This window comes from Giraffa tippelskirchi, chromosome 14 (assembly GCF_054371585.1).
Source record: "Giraffa tippelskirchi isolate mGirTip1 chromosome 14, T2T-mGirTip1v1.2.pri, whole genome shotgun sequence".
Classification (NCBI taxonomy): Eukaryota; Metazoa; Chordata; class Mammalia; order Artiodactyla; family Giraffidae; genus Giraffa; species Giraffa tippelskirchi.
Window position 1 is genome coordinate 52,141,300 of NC_137288.1, and position 17,312 is coordinate 52,158,611.

At 42.1% G+C, this 17,312-nt stretch overlaps 1 long non-coding RNA gene across 1 annotated transcript in view; it reads left to right on the top strand.

The window, feature by feature from the left end:
* Positions 1 to 17,312, top strand: part of LOC145534843 (uncharacterized) — a 29,969-nt gene that overhangs the window by 2,577 nt on the left and 10,080 nt on the right. The window lies entirely within an intron of this gene.

A 17,312-nucleotide genomic window follows, 5' to 3' on the forward strand; every position in this document is an offset into this window, starting at 1 on the left:
TATCTTTGAACTGCAGACAGGGAACTCAGGCTCCTGATTTAGAGAAACAAAGAGTCAGCACATCTGAGGAGTGAATAGGAAGTGTCTGAAGTTACCAAGTTGGCCCAATTTGTCCCTTCTCAAAATTAAGCAGAAAGATTTCAGTGAAAGAGGAATTTCAGAAGCCATTGTAATGAACAATTTAAGAATATTTAATTTCTTCTTATTTTTTTCCTATTGAAAGTATTCATAACACTTTGCAGATCTTGCTTTCTCAGAATATAAACAGGTGAGATAAAGTAAATGACTTATTAAGGCCCATGCTCTCATAAGTGTCTTATTTCTTTTTTTGCCTGATAGGGAGATAGTTATATTTCAGTTGTGTCAATCAATGTGACAACCTTACCAATTCTAGTTTTTCTCAAGACATTTCCTTCAACGTTTAGTGAATAAAATATCATTATACTATTAGCAATTATTATTACTTTTAAGCATAGAAATACAGATCAAGAGGGCAGAATTTGGCCCTTTATAAAGGATGCAATGTATGAGAAGGTAGTCATCACAATACTAAATTTAAAACACAGAAATTCTTAACTATTAAAGCATTGAAGTAGTAAAGTAATGAACAAGCTTGGGTCAGATTGAATAGAAAAAATGTCACAATTTCCCTTCAGTACCAGTGTTCCCATCCTTCAGCAAGCTTCAGTTCAGTTCAGTTGCTCAGTCGTGTCCGACTCTTTGCGACCCCATGGATTGCAGCATGTCAGGCTTCCCTGTCCATAACCAACTCCCAGAACTTGCTCAAACTCATGTCCATCGAGTCGGTGATGCCATCCAACCATCTCATCCTCATCGTCCCCTTCTCCTGCCTTCAATCTTTCCCAGCATCAGCGTCTTTTCTAGTTAGTCAGTTCTTCTCATCGAGTGGCCAAAGTATTGGAGTTTCAGCTTTAGCATCAGTCCTTCCAATGAATATTCAGGACTGATTTCCTTTAGGATGGACTGGTTGGATCTCCTTGCAGTCCAAGGGACTCTCAAGAGTCTTCTCCAACACCACAGTTCAAAAGCATCAATTCTTTGGCGCTCAGCTTTCTTCATAGTCCAACTCTCACATCCATACATGACCACTGGAAAAACCATAGCTTTGACTAGACAGACCTTTGTTGGCAAAGTAATGTCTGCTTTTTGATATGCTGTCTAGCTTGGTCGTAGCTTTTCTTCCAAGGAGCAAACGTCTTTTAATTCCATGGCTGCAGTCACCATCTGCAATGATCTTGGAGCCCAAAAGAACAAAGTCTGTCACTGTTTCCACTATTTCCCCATCTATTTGCCATGAAGTGATGGGACCGGATGCCATGATCTTAGTTTTCTGAATGTTGAGTTTTAAGCCAACTTTTTCATTCTCCTCTTTCACTTTCATCAAGAGGCTCTTTAGCCTCTTTAGCCACTTTCATCAAGAGGCTCAGCAGGCTTGGAAATATCTAAATTAGCTACAGCACCATGGAAGGTCAAGGGTGGCCTGTTCAAGGTGAAAATGATATAAGAATGTTCATGGTTTGTGAGAAAGCAGAAATTCAGCTCAACAAGGCACACAAAGATGCTACCTCCAATGTCACCTGTAGATAATGAGCAACGAAAATGCCTAAATACTAAGCAAGAGTTAACTGGTTAATAATTTATAGTAAATCAAGTGAAAAGGTATTAGGTACCCATTTTTAAAGTATGAGACTTAAAATTTATCAAAAAACGCTGAAAGTAATGAAAGAAAAATTCCAGTTAATATGGGAGTCCTGGTTGTAATTATATAAAATAAGCACATGTATAAACAAGATACTAGCAGGCAGGATGCAGAAGAAAATAGTTGTGTTCAGCTGATAAGAGTGCAAGGGGTGGGGGGTGGGTATTGTTGGTACGATAAAAAACTTGGACCAGCCTCATAGACGGCTCCCATTCTTCCCCCTCACTTTCTAGAAAAGATATCTTGGACAAGTTTCCTCATCTGTAAAGTAAGAATAACAATAGTGCCAATTTCATGCATTCAACAAATATTTTTTTAGTCCCTGTTAAGTACCAGGTTCTATGGCTTCACCATTAAACAAGACAGGTTCTCATCTCTGTGGAACATTGTATGGCAGTTAAAGGCAGGAAAAAATGTAAGCTAAAATTATAAATTTAATAAGTTTATTAAAGGGTCACTGAGATAAGGAATTCAAGACCAAGCCCTGATCTGGCAGTTTGGGAAGGTTTTGCTGAGAAACTTATAAATAAGGATTCAATGAGCCAATCTTTGTCAGTTACCAGCATTCTGCCTAGCTTATGGTAAATGCTCAAGAAAGATGAATTATTATTTCAATTTTTCTCTAATACTACTATATTTTTCAATTAAAAGAAGAAAAAGCCCAGCTTGATTATGAACATTTTCAGAAACAAGAGTTCAGACCGAGGGATGAGTTCAGACAGAGCTTTCAAAACCACTTGGGGGATCGTGTTAAAATGCAGATTCCAGTGCAGTAGGGCTGTGGTTGGAGGCTAAATTTCTGTACCTCCAACAAACTCCTAGGTGATGCTCATGCTGCTGGTAGGCAGAGTGCACCTTGAACAGAAGTTCCTGGCTTGCTTGTCCTTGATCTTGCCTGCACATTGGAATCAATGGAGAAGTTTGAAAAGATACTAATGTTAGTTTCTTTCCCCAGAGATTCAGATTCAGTTGGTACGGGGAGGAGTCTGGACATTAAGATATTTTAAGGCTCTCCAGGTGAGCCCAACATGCAACAACATTTGAGACACCCTGGGCTAGACTGGCTCTTATGGGGAGATGACTGAGGTCTAGTCATTGGTGGACGAGCATGCTGCAGGAGCCAGTCTCAGAGAAGTATGATCACAGACAAGAAGAGGAAGCACAGCCTGGCAGATGTTTTCCTGCGAGGACAGACAGCCATGTGGCAGGAACCCAGCCAGTGATGCCCAGAGCATGGGCCAGGACCATTTCTCTGGAGGCTTGGGGTAAGCAAGGCTGTCCTTTAGTTCTAAAGGGATTGAGATCCCAGGCAGGGACTGGGACACAGAAACATCATACCAGGATCCAGGCACCAAGCCTGAGTATAATAAAGTCGGGGCTGTGATTACTAGTAAAAAGGTAAGAGAATGGTCACTAAAATTGGGATGAGGTGTCAGAGTCCAGGACAAAGCTAAAAAGGCCGAGTGTAAGCTAAGCTGCTTAATGTCCCACGGCAGAAATAAGGTGATTAGGAGACTAAGCCTTCAGCAAGAGTGAGGGGTGGATGGTCCAGTAGACAGAGTAGGCAGATTAGGGATGGAGGCAGAATAGTGTCACCCCAGAGATGTTGGAGAGGACTCTTGAGAGTCCCTTGGACTCCAAGGAGATCAAACCAGTTATTCCTAAAGGAAATCAACCCTGAATATTCATTGGAAGGACTGATGCTGAAGCTGAAGCTCCAATACTTGGCCACCTGATGCAAAGAGCCAACTCATTGGAAAAGACCCTGATGCTGGAAAAGATTGAGGGCAGGAAAAGAAGGGGGCAGCAGAGGATGAGATGGTTGGAAGGCATCACCAACTCAATGGACATGAGTTTGAGCAAGCTCCAGGAGATGGTGAACGACAGGGAAGCCTGGTGTGCTGCAGTCCTTAGGGTCCCAGAGTCAGACACGAGTGAGCCCCTGAACAACAACAGAGATGTGCATGTCCTAATGGCTGGGTCCTGGGAGTACGCTGTGCATGAAAAGTCGCAGATGTGATTAAGTGAGGATTTTTACAGTAACTTTATTTATTCATTCATAGCCCCAAACTGGAACCAAGCCACGTGTCCATCACCAGAAGAATGGATTTTAAAATATCGGATATTTTGGGACTTCCCTGGCCGTCCAGTGATTAAGGCTTCACCTACCAATGCGGGGGGTACAAGTTCGATCCCTGGTCAGGAAGTTAAGATCCCACACGCCTCTTGGCCAAAATACCAAAACATAAAACAGAAGCAACAATTCAATAAAGACTTTGGAAAAATTAAAATAAAATGTTGGATATTTTGCAATGGAATAAACTTGGCAATAAGACAGAATGAATCACTGACTCACACAACAACATGAATGAATTTGAAAAACATTATACTAAGTGAAAGAAGCCAGACACAAAAGAGTCCGTTTCTGTGACGTTTAGCAACAGACAAAACTAATCAAAGGAAAACAATGGTTGCCTCTGGAGAGAGTGAAGATTGACTGGAAAAAGACAAAAGGGAGGCTGGGGTCATAGAAATGTTCTGTATCCTGATTCGGGTGTTGGTTTTATGCCTACAAACATCTATCAAAATTCATTCAGTTATACAGATTTAGGATCCATGCATTTCTCTGTATAAATAAGGATCTTGAGATGAGGCGATTTTTGTCAAATTTTCTGGGTGAGGCCAGAGGTCCTTGTGAGTGAAACAGAGGGGACAAGGAAGTTAGAGAGATTCAGTGTGACAAGAACCCACTCTGCCAAAGACGACTTTGAAAGACAGGGGAAGGTGACCATGAGTCCAGGAATTCAAGAGGCTTCGAGAAGCTGGAATACTTTCTCAGTTCAGTTCAGTTCAGTAGCTCAGTCGTGTCTTACTCTTTGCAACCCCAAGAATCGCAGCATGCCAGGCCTCCCTGTCCATCACGAACTCCCAGAGTTTACCCAAACTCATGTCTATCAAGTCAGTAATGCCATCCAACCATCTCATCCTCTGTCGTCCCCTTCTCCTCCTGCCCCCAATCTGTCCCAGAATCAGGGTCTTTTCCAATGAGTCAACTCTTCGCATGAGGTGGCCAAAGTATTGGGGTTTCGGCTTCAACATCAGTCCTTCCAATGAATACCCAGGACTGATCTCCTTTCGGATGGACTGGTTGGATCTCCTTTCAGTCCAAGGGACTCTCAAGAGTCTTCTCTAACACCACAGTTCAAAAGCATCAATTCCTCGGCACTCAGCTTTCTTCACAGTCCAAATCTCACATCCATACATGACTACTGGAAAAGCCATAGCCTTGACAAGATGGACCTTTGTTGGCAAAGTGATGTCTCTGCTTCTTAATATGCTATCTAGGTTGGTCATAACTTTCCTTCCAAGGAGTAAGTGTCCTTTAATTTCATGGCTGCAGTCACCATCAGCAGTGATTTTGGAGCCCCCCAAAATAAAGTCTGACACTGTTTCCACTGTTTTCCCATCTATTTCCCATGAAGTGATGGGACCAGATGCCATGATCTTAGTTTTCTGAATGTTGAGCTTTAAGCCAACTTTTTCACTCTCCTCTTTCACTTTCATCAAGAGGCTGTTTAGCTCCTCTTCATTTTCTGACATAAGGGTGGTGTCATCTGCATATCTGAGGTTATTGATATTTCTCCCGGCAATCTTGATTCCAGCTTGTGCTTCTTCCAGCCTAAGCGTTTCTCATGATGTACTCTGCATATAAGTTAAATAAGCAGGGTGACAATATATAGCCTTGATATACTCCTTTTCCTATTTGGAACCAGTCTGTTGTTCCATGTCCGGTTCTAACTGTTGCTTCCTGACCTGCATACAGGTTTCTCAAGAGGCAGGTCAGGTGGTCTTGTATGCCCATCTCTTTCAGAATTTTCCACACTTTATTGTGATCCACACATCAGAGGCTTTGGCATAGTCAATAAAGCAGAAATAGATGTTTTTCTGGAGCTCTCTTGCTTTTGCGATGATCCAGCGGATGTTGGCAATTTGATCTCTGGTTCCTCTGCCTTTTCTAAAACCAGCTTGAACATCTGGAAGTTCCCGGTTGACGTATTGCTGAAGCCTGGCTTGGAGAATTTTGAGCATTACTTTACTAGCGTGTGAGATGAGTGCAATTGTGCGGTAGTTTGAGCATTCTTTGGCATTGCCTTTCTTTGGGATTGGTATGAAAACTGATCTTTTCCAGTTCTGTGGCCACTGCTGGGTTTTCCATATTTCCTGGCATATTGAGTTGCAGCATTTTCACAGCGTCATCTTTGAGGATTTGAAATAGCTCAACTGGAATTCCATCACCTCCACTAGCTTTGTTCGTAGTGATGCTATCTAAGGTCCACTTGACTTCACATTCCAGGATGTCTGGCTCTAGGTGAGTGATCACACCACCGTGATTATCTGGGTCGTGAAGATCTTTTCTGTACAGTTCTTCTGTGTATTCTTGCCACCTCTTCTTAATATCTTCTGCTTCTGTTAGGTCCATACCATTTCTCTCCTTTATCAAGCCCATCTTTGCATGAAATGTTCCCTTGGTATCTCTAATCTTCTTGAAGAGATCTCTAGTCTTTCCCACTCTGTTGTTTTCCTCTATTTCTTTTCACTGATCTCTGAGGAAGGCTTTCTTATCTCTCCTTGCTATTCTTTGGAACTCTGCATTCAAATGGGTATATCTTTCCTTTTCTCCTTTGCTTTTTGCTTCTCTTCTTTTCACAGCTATTTGTAAGGGCTCCTAAGACAGCCATTTTGCTTTTTTGCATTTATTTTCTATGGGGATGGTCTTGATCCCTGTCTCCTGTACAATGTCACGAACCTCCGTCCATAGTTCATCAGTCACCCTGTCTATCAGACCTAGTCCCTTAAATCTATTTCTCACTTCCATTGTATAATCATAAGGGATTTGATTTAGGTCATACCTGAATGGTCTAGTGGTTTCCCCTACTTTCTTCAATTTAAGTCTGAATTTGGCAATAAGGAGTTCATGATCTGAGCCACAGTCTGCTCCTGGTCTTGTTTTTGCTGACTGTATAGAGCTTCTCCATCTTTGGCTGCAAAGAAAATAATCAATCTGATTTCGGTGTTGACCATCTGGTGATGTCCACGTGAAGAGTCTTCTCTTGTGTTATTGGAAGAGGGTGTTTGCTATGACAGTGCGTTCTCTTGGCAAAACTCTATTAGCCTTTGTCCTGCTTCATTCTATACTCCAAGGCCAAATTTGCCTGTTACTCCACGTGTTTCTTGACTTCCTACTTTTGCATTGCAGTCCCCTATAATGAAAAAGACATCTTTTTTGGGTGTTAGTTCTAAAAGGTCTTGTAGTTCTTCATAGAACAGTTCAACTTCAGCTTCTTCAGCGTTACTGGTTGGGGCATAGGCTTGGATTACCGTGATATTGAATGGTTTGCCTTGGAAATGAACAGAGATCATTCTGTCGTTTTTGAGATTGCATCCAAGTACTGCATTTCAGACTCTTTTTTTGACCATGATGGCTACTCCATTTCTTCTAAGGGAAAGCTTTCTAGAGGCTCCAAATCTTTGGCCACTTGATATGAAGGGCTGACTCACTAGAAAAAACCCTGATGCTGGGAAAGATTGAAGGCAAAAGGAGAAGGGGACAACAGAGGATGAGATGGTTGGATAGCATCACTGGCTCAATGGACATGAGTTTGGGTAAACTTCAGGAGATGTGAAGGACAGTGCTTTAATGGTTTCTTAAAACACTTACAGTATTTTACATTTGCAAATCTCAGTTTTCAAAGCATGACTTAAAAAATAAATTTAAATAGAATTTCACAGCAATCTCATACACAAAAATTCATGGTAAAAAAAAAATACAGGAATCAGACAGCCTAAGAACACATTCCAGTTCCCACATTTACTTGACTGAGTAAGCTTTGGGAAATTATTTAAGTTTCTTGACCTTCGTTTCCTCATCTGTAAAATGGGGATACATAGAAGACCTACATCAGAAGATGAGAAGCAAGGTTCTTAGCATAGTGCCCAGTATCAAGTAAGTATTCAATAATTATTTTCTTCAATTACTGTGTTCATCACCATCATCAGAAGATTAGGAAGCTATGTTGTACGGCAGCTGTCATGAAGATGGGCCAGTTTGTCAGCACAGGTTTATAAAAGGCCGTTGGACACACGTGAAGAGATAAACCATTATTTATCTTCTTATTTACATGGAAGACGCAGAGATGACTCCGAGGGGAAAGGCAAGCTAGAAGCAAATATCTTCCTGAAAACCAAGTAGTAGAAAGAGGTTAATGGAAAATAGTGATCAGCAGAATTCCAGTTGAGCTATTTCAAATCCTGAAAGATGACGCTGTGAAAATGCTGCAACTCAATATGCCAGCAAATATGGAAAACTCAGCAGTGGCCACAGGACTGGAAAAGGTCAGTTTTCATACCAATCCCAAAGAAAGTCAATGCCAAAGAATGCTCAAACTACTGCACAGTTGCACTCATCTCACACGCTAGTGAAGTAATGCTCAAAATTCTCCAAGCCAGGCTTCAGCAATACATGAACTGGGAACTTCCAGATGTTCAAGCTGGTTTTAGAAAGGGCAGAGGAACCAGAGATCAAATTGCCAACATCCGCTGGATCATCGAAAAAGCAAGAGAGTTTCAGAAAAACATCTATTTCTGCTTTATTGACTATGCCAAAGCCTCTGACTGTGTGGATCACAGTAAAGTGTGGAAAATTCTGAAAGAGATGGGCATACAAGACCACCTGACAACCTAACTGATGGTTAGATGGCATCACCGACTCGATGGACATGGGTTTGAGTGGACTCCGGGAGTTGGTGATGGACAGGGAGGCCTGGCGTGCTGCGATTCATGGGGTCACAAAGAGTCAGACACGACTGAGAGACTGAACTGAACTGAACTGAACTGAAAATCCAAAGAGAATCTTTTTTTCAAAAAATTTGGCAGAGAATTATCATTAGAGAACTTTGCAAGTGTGTTTTTTCTCTCACAGAGGAAAAGGAAGCCAAATTGGGGTGGGGGGTGTCTGGGAGACAGCTGTTCACAAGGACATGTAAACAACATTTGTCCCCCAGACTCTGCAGGGTGTCTCTGCCTGCTGGATATTTGTAACAACAAAAACCTTCAACAGGAAAGTTAGATTTGGAAATCAAGGTTAGCAGCACACATGATTTGGTAAAGCTGGACACAAATTATCTGAAAATTAGGAAATAGATGTTTATTTCTTTTAAAATTTATTTTATTGAAGTATAGTTGATTTACAATGTTGTGTTAATTTCTTCTATACAGCAAAGTGACTCAGTTATACATGTAGATATATTCTTTGTCATATTCTTTTCCCTTATGGCTTATCACAGGATACTGACTACTGTTCCCTGTCCTGTACAGTAAGATCTTGTTTATCCATCCTGTATGTAACAATTTGCATCAAGAAATGGTGTTTATGAAGATACTTGTCATGTGTCATTTTCATCTGCCCTAGTTTTGGAGAAGATGCTTATAAACCACCAGTGTTATTGGTGCTTCCTTCTGTTTTTATTAAGTACTCCTCCTATTCACTCCATGTGGAGGCAGATATTCTTCAACATTCTGCACTTTCCATTCCCAGAGCCTTTCTTTTCTCCTTGTTTACACCCAGACCCTCATCTTTGCTCATTTTGTCACAACCCCTACATACCTTTCATCAGGAAGCCAGTGGATAGTCAAATGACTTAGACACCTTGTAGTGATTTGGTGGCAGAGACAATATTCAAATTTTAGGAAGAAGCTGTTACTAAGAAATAGGATTTGTGATGAAACAGAGAGTATCCTTCCATTAAAATATCCTTTATAGCATTCAGGAAGTAGTTAATTCTGGTTATTGTAGTAGTTAATTCAATGCCGTATACTGGACAGTCAGAAGGTCTAAAATTAGAATTGTGTTTCCGGACAACATGAGCTATTTGACTCTGGGACAGATTACTTAACTTCTCTGAGCCTCGGTGTTTCTTCTCTGTAAAATCTGGAAAACAATATAGACCGCTAGACATAATTACTAGAGGAATTATGAGAGCAATAGTAATAACAGCTACCAGGTATTAAAGAATCTTGAAAGGAGATAGTACATCTGTGTTCACAGGTGTTCTGCTTCAATTTCTGTTCTAGGACTGCATCATGGCCACTGAACAAGACTGGAGAACTACACCGGCCAGGATCTCTTCAACTCATGCCCACAGTCATTAAAGTTGACCTTCAGAATTGCCCAGCAATCTCAGGACCTGTTGGAAACTGTTCACATCCCACTGACTGATCCCGTCTTTTCAGGGATCAGCTGCATTTCCCTCTGGCTAGGATGCGCACCATCTCTTCCTTTTTCCTCTCGTTGAACACCTAGCCATCCTTCAAGACCCAACTCAAACATCCCCTCGCACAGGTAGCCTTCTGTGATTGCTTCAATGCTTGTAGACTGCTTGCTCCTCTGTGCCACCAGCATACATTGTAATGCAATCTCCATTTTAACGGATCTGTGAATTTTATTAACTTATTTTTCACATTAAACAACGAACTCTTGCCCCTTTTGTTTTATTTTATCTTAACACTTGCCATAGTGTCTGAAACTAAACAAATACTTGTTGAAAATGACAATAATGTTGATGCATTCAACACTATGTAATAATACTGGTGCACTTCCTGCATTATTCTGACATGTCATATAAATCATCTCAAAGTTTTCTAAACATCCCCAGGTGGCAAAAGGCAATGTGAGCTACTAGGGCTAAAAGAGCTCTCAGTTACAAGCAATGCAAGCTGACTCTGGCCACCTTAAAGAGGGCAAGGTAATTGGGGAGATATTTGTGGGGTGGGAAGAGTAGGGGTCACAGAATCCATAGGAACTTGGAGGACAAGGCTTGGAGGATGCATGGGAACCTAGAGAACTCCAGATGCTCGGCCACAGGCCCAAGGTCAAGACCATCCACCTGAACAGAACAGCTGACACCAACTACAGCACAAGAGGAGTCTGACTTTCAGCTGCTCACTCCATCTTTGTTTCACCAGCTCATCTTCCAAAACCTGGGGAACACATCATGAACTGAGCTTACATCCTGTGCCCAAGGTCATGGTGGAAGAGGCATGGACCTTTTTCTTACCCACCAGGAGTTCTGACTGATGAGAAATAGAGACAAATGAGTGAGACAGAGAATTCCTCCTGCTTCTCTCTACCAGTCCCTGCAGGAGGCCCCAGGGTCCTCTTCTCTGCTTGGATAAACCTGGCATTCAGATGCCTTCCAAGCCCCCCACCTGACCCCCCTAAGCTCCACTGGTTCATCCAGAGCAGAAGCAACACTTCATGCCTTACTCTGCTATGTCACATCCCCCCCTTCTCTCTGCATTCTCCTCTTCTCTGTTGCCATGGATTTCACCTCCCAAATAGAACATCAGCGTTTTAATCTTTGCCTCCCCATCTGTGCCTGAGATGCTAGCTCTGAACACTTGGGAAGAAGTGGGAAGTCAGTTTGGTTGCTGCATTGAGTCCATGGTGTGTAGGAAGAAACCCAGGTGAGGAATTTGATCTTGAAGCAGAAGTGATGGGAAGGAATTATAGATTCTTAATCAGAGAAATAAGAGTGAAGTCCATCTTAGGAAAATCTATCTTCTGGCAGTAAACAGAAAGAGTGGAATCAAGAGAAATGGAAGACAAGTGACTGGGTTGGGGGGAAGATGGGGGCAAGGTGGGGAGGATAGAGCAGAGAGGAGGGCAGTGGGAATGGAGAAGAAAGAGGATGAAACGCGATTTCAAAAGAAGGAACATGACTGAGTAACTAATTGGATACAGCTGATCAAGGAAATTGGGGATTTAAATTTTTCTTTCTGAAAATGCAAAAAATAATTGGTTAGATGGAAAGGTGAGCCACTGGGAGAGGAAGTCACGAGTCCAGTTGTTTGTTGTAGTTCTGGTGTTATGAGAGACTCTGAGGGAGATGTTAGAAACACAGCTGGAAATTTGAGACAGAGTTCCGTTCTCTCTGCATGATGGTGACACCATGGACAGAAGCAAACCCAGGAAGTGGGATTCTCAGAGAGAAAGGTCATGAGGAGCTCAGGTGAGAACAAGCCAAAGCAGAGCTCCTGGCAGGTGGCCGAAGACTTCTGTGGAAAGAAGTTGCAGAATTCATCCCTGGGAGGCGAGAGCTGGGAGAAAGGAGATTTGAGGAAGGAGTAGGGACTGAAGATGAACTAGTGGCTTTGGTGAGTGGTCCAGGGAGCTGTAGGGAAGACAAGTGACACCCACTTTACTGAACGTTTATGGTGCCTGCTGCTTAACCCTTATTTGCAAAGTCAGTATTATGTCCAGTTCAAGGGTAAAACAATAAGAGGCTCAGAGAGGTTAGCCAACTTGCTCCAAGTCACACAGCTAAAATGCATGTTGTTTTTCAGTCTTTAAGTCATGTCCGACTCTTTGTGATATGTCAGGCTTCCCTGTCCTTCACCATCTGCCAGAGTCTGCTCACACTCATGTCCATTGAGTCAGTAATGCCATCTAACCATCTTATCCTCTGTCATCCCCTTCTCCTGCCTTCAGTCGTTAAAATGTATATCAGTTTGTTTTTGCTGTGGCCACAAATCACCCCGCAACATAATGGCTTAGGGCAATAATCATGTATTTTTCCTCCGGATGATTCTGTGGTTTGACGGTTGGTTGGCTCCGTGGGGCCCTTTCCCTGCTGGTCTTTGCTGGGGATGTTCTCAAGCCTGCCATCAACTCCAGGGTAAGGAAATAGTGGTTTGGGGGAGCAGTGGTCGAGATACATGAAGCTAACCCACAGGAGATCAGCACTGTCCTAGGATATTAATAGATACGGTGACTTAGAAATTAACACACTTAGAATAAATAAAATTAGAATGAGAACAGAATACCCAAAGTAACAGGGATAAAGAGCGAACCTAACGTGTGGCAGAGAGCAGTTGCCAACAGCACATAGTAGTAACAACCATGATTAGAGCCGACGGCATTACTGAGTTCGCAGTGGGCCAGCCACTGACCCAAGGGCTTTTGTGCATGATCTCATTTAATCCCCACAACACCCTCATCGGGCACGGCTGTTGGCTTATCTTCCAGTGAAGAAACAGGCTCAAAATGCCTTAACCCAGATGGATCCAGGCAGAGGAGTTGGGAGTTTGGAATGTAGAAGAAAGGTTTGATTGTATAATTTCAGCCCTGGTGTAGATTTCTTAGAATAATGAATTCCAGGACATGAGCCTGTTGCATGCTGATTAACACAAAGAAAAAAGTTCTGAAGGTAACGAGGGCAAAACTGGGAGTCGAAGATGCTGAAGTTCTTGGACTTGGCTGTTGAAGTCAGTAAGAATAATGACAGATAATAAGGTAAAAAAATGGGGGAAAAAAAGGATGCATGCCAGGCTGCGTGGTAGTAACAATAGAACAACTCTGAACCTCAGAGGAGAAAATGACAAAGGTATCTCCTGACTAATGGTGGTGTGCTGGCAGTGGGCTGTTCCCTCCTGTAACTCAGGGGTCCAAGCTGATGGAGGCCTCATTTCAACACCTGCTTCCACACTCACGGAGGCTGCAAAAGAGCTAAGTCACAGGCCAGCGCTTAGGTCACTGGGTTGTATCAGCCTCAGTGGAATCTTACCCTGTGCCTGTAAGTGCAGGAGAACCAAAAATAACTGGAGAAAAGTTGCTAATGACAAGTGCAGACACATTCTGGTGGATTCTCCTGTAACACGAGACACATAACAAGAACACAGGTGTGGTACACAGATGGTATAGGGATCCCAGTTGAGTGTGTAGCATGAAATGGGGAACAGGGGAGACAGAGCTGGGTGGTGAGGTCAGGTGTGGCAGAGGGAAGCAAGATCAAGGCACAGCCAGGGTTACTCTCTGAAAGGTAGTGGGGCAGATGGAGGAGGCTGTGAACAGAGAAGCCTTTTATCACAGCAGCCTGGCGATCTCCCAACACCCCTGGTCCTATTATGAAATATTAGGGTGAGAAGGTTCTTTTCCTTTCAATCCTGACATTCTCCAAGTCAACCCCTGGATAGAGTATTAGCATTTCAAGTGTGTGGAGGGAACTTCACCAGGGACCAGAAAGGCCTTAAGTAGGAGAAGGGCTCAGAGTCTTGTTATCCCCGGGTCTCCAAGGCTGGGCATGTGCCAGATGGTTTGAAAAAAACGAACATATCAGCTCTTAATAGGTGCCTAAGCCGGACTCATCATTACAACTCTTCAGAGGATTAACTTTAGGTTTCTTAATAACTGAGAGAAAAATGCCCCAGGCTACATGGTTTTCATTTTCTCACAAAATGAAACATGGATATTTATCTGCAAAGAGACACATTTAAGTGTAAATACATTCAAGGATGAATTTATTATGTGTGAATTCTCGGCATAACAGACAATATTTTTCACTACATTTTTTCAAGTGACCAGGCTAACCACAGAGATTCTTCCAATTACCTGCTTGAGTGTCCAGCTTCAGGTCGGTCACATGGGGAGGGCTTTTAGGAAGTTCTTCAGATAACGTTTGTTTGGTTTTTGATTACTTACATTCCGAAGGTGTTTAGGACCTAAAGAATGTAGAAGAAGACACTGATTATTTTTCTACCAGATTGTCTTTCTTACATATCAGATGTTTCAGCTGAGCCTGTGTTAGAGCTCAGTAAATTGATGCCCAGATTCTTTGACAATGACCAGGAGCTCATCACCCACAGAGAATGTCAGTTATGCGCAGTCCCATACTCACCCCCAAAAAGCTTTGTTCCTCAAATCTAGATGGTAGCAAGGACCGGTGCAGGTCAATTTTAATGAGAACCATTGGTGTAGGCCGGCTTCTCAAATTTCAGCACAGACATCAGAAATGGAAACAAAACATATGTAGTGGGGAAAAATAAACAGTTTTCAGGAGCAAAGCCTGAAAGCCTACGTCTTTCCTCTCTGAGAGTTTGGCCAAAAATGTCCTCCCTTCAAAGCCAACAGGACAGGCCAAGCAGCCAAGGACTGAAAACAAAATAACCCAAACGAAGGAAAGGAAAAGAGAAGTTTCAAGAAGGTCACACACCACATGTGCTGGTCACAGTGTCACAGCTCATTCAAGGCGAGCTTAATCCACTCTTTCCTAAAGTGCCAGCTCAAGGAGCTGGAAGATTTTCTCAAAATGTGTCTTTTCGTTGAATAACTGTTGTTAGTAACATCTATTCTTGCCTGGAGAATTCAGTGGATAGAGGAGCCTGGCGGGCTACAGTCCATGGGATCACAAAGAGTTGGACACGACTGAGCCACTAGCGCTTCAACATCTACACACTTTGCTTCGCTAGGAATGGCTCCACAGGTAATGACCTATTCACTAAAGACTGGATTTTAATTGCAAGGCGATTATATACGATTAATTTGAGTAAGGATGTTAGTGTTCTCTGAAGACTATAGCTGTGACTTTGGGTAGAAGACACAGCTGGCCGTAACCCCACCTTCGTTCTTGCTAACAAACTCCAAGTTAATCCAGGTTTCAGATGGTCTGTGTTTTAGAGAAGGTGGGCTCGTCCCCATCCTAGGCATGAATCTTGATAAATCTAGATCCAGTAGGGAATTTTATTCTGTTCTCCAGGGCCTGGCTTAGATAAGGCGCATGACTCAGTTCTTTTCTTAATCAGCATTACTCAAGTATACCTCTATACCTCTAAAATAAAATCCAGCAATTTTAAGTATGCAATTTGATAAGACTGACAAATGTAAACAGCCCTATAACCACTGCCACATTCACGATGTATATTTCCTTCACTGCTCCCCAAAATTCTCTACTGTCTTTGTGCAGTCAGCTCATTCCCCACCTTCTAGAAACAACTGCTCTGCTCTATGCCACTTTGTACTGGCTTTTGTGAAGTCATCACATGTGTGGAATTGTACAGTCTGAGGTCTGTGTATCTTCTTTCATTTAACCTAACGCCCTGAGGCCCTTCCACGATGCTCCGTGACTCAGTGGCCTTTGGCTCTTGTGGCCAAGTGATCCCTCCACTGGTCTCTAGTAAGATTCACTTGTCAGTTTGGATAGCTGACAGATTTTTGGCTCCCACTCGCAAAGCTGTTGTGAACATTCAAGTACAAATCTTTGCGTGGATTCATTTAGCCATTTCTCCAGTAACTACCAGCAGGTGGGGTTGCTGAGTGATGGGCAGGTATGTGAGAACGACTTGAAAAGCTGAAAAAGTGCTTCCGAGGCGGCGTTCCCATCAACAATTCTGATTTCCACGATTTCCAGTTGCTCCACATCCTCGCTTGCATTCAATATTCTCATTCTTTAATACCAGTGATTCCAGTGGTGGGACTCGAAGTAGTTTAATTTGCATTTGCCAATGACAACGCATGATATGATATAACTAACAGTTTTTCATGTGCTTATTTTCCATTTGTATATCTTCTTTGGCGACATGTCTGTTCAAATCATTTGTCTTTCTTTTTAAAAAATTCAGGGTATCTTCTTAATATTGAGTTGTAAAAGTGCTTTATGTACTCGAGATGTCAATTCTTCAGCAGATATGCTTTAAAAACATTTTCTACCAGTATATGCTTGTCTTTTCACATTCTGAACAGTTACTTTTTAAATGAAAAGGTTTTCATTTTTAGAACACTTTAAGATTTACAGAAAAAGTGAGCACCTCTCTTTTCCTCACTCCACAAAGCTCCTCAAACACTGACTGGCATGGAGCAGTCTTTTTTTCTAGAGAAACTATAGGAGAATCAACATTAATAAAGTTCAGTCTTCCAATCCATGAAGCACCCTGCATCTCTCTAGGAATGTCTACAGGGGACCAAATGTTAGGTGACATAAGGGGGCTGACTCCTGACAAGCTCCCTCCTCTATTATCTGGAATGTTCTATTAAATATTGTGCATATTTAAATTAAATGAGGGAGCAAAATGAAACAAAAACACAAAGCCTTCTCCAATAATAAATTTAGTCATTTTATTTTCACTTCTAAAATAGGCCCAATGATAGGTTATCTATTTCATTTATATGTATATATCCTTCTGCTGGTATGGCTTATTTATTTCAATTGATGGAAAAATCCTAAAGAGATTCCTCACATTTTGAAAGCAAGCATAAAACATAAAAACTCCACTTAATGCACTCTGGTGACCTAAATGGGAAGGAAATCCAAAAGGGAGGGAATATATATGTGTATGTATGGCTGATTCATTTTGCTGTACACTCAAAACTAATGCAACATTGTAAAGCAACTATAATCCAATAAAAATTAATTAAAAGATAAAATAATAATCCATTTAAAAAAGTCACAAGTCTCCAGGGACATGGGCTGAGGACAGCTCCAAGGAGCCACTGACAAGCAAGGAGAGGAATGCGGTGGGGACCGAAGTGAGCCTGCCATTGGGATGGCTCAGAAAACACTAATCCTCAAAACTATAGAATTGAAAAGGAGGAAGTTCCTGTATATCAACGAACACAGATTTTTGAGTGTTCTAGACAATTGTATAGACTCAGGATTCTCTCTCTGTAATTTCTGAGTATGCACATGTGTGAAACAGATCCTCGGAAATGTGAGGATGTACATACATGACTATGCATTTCCCAGGAGGGCAGGTTGTACTGTGA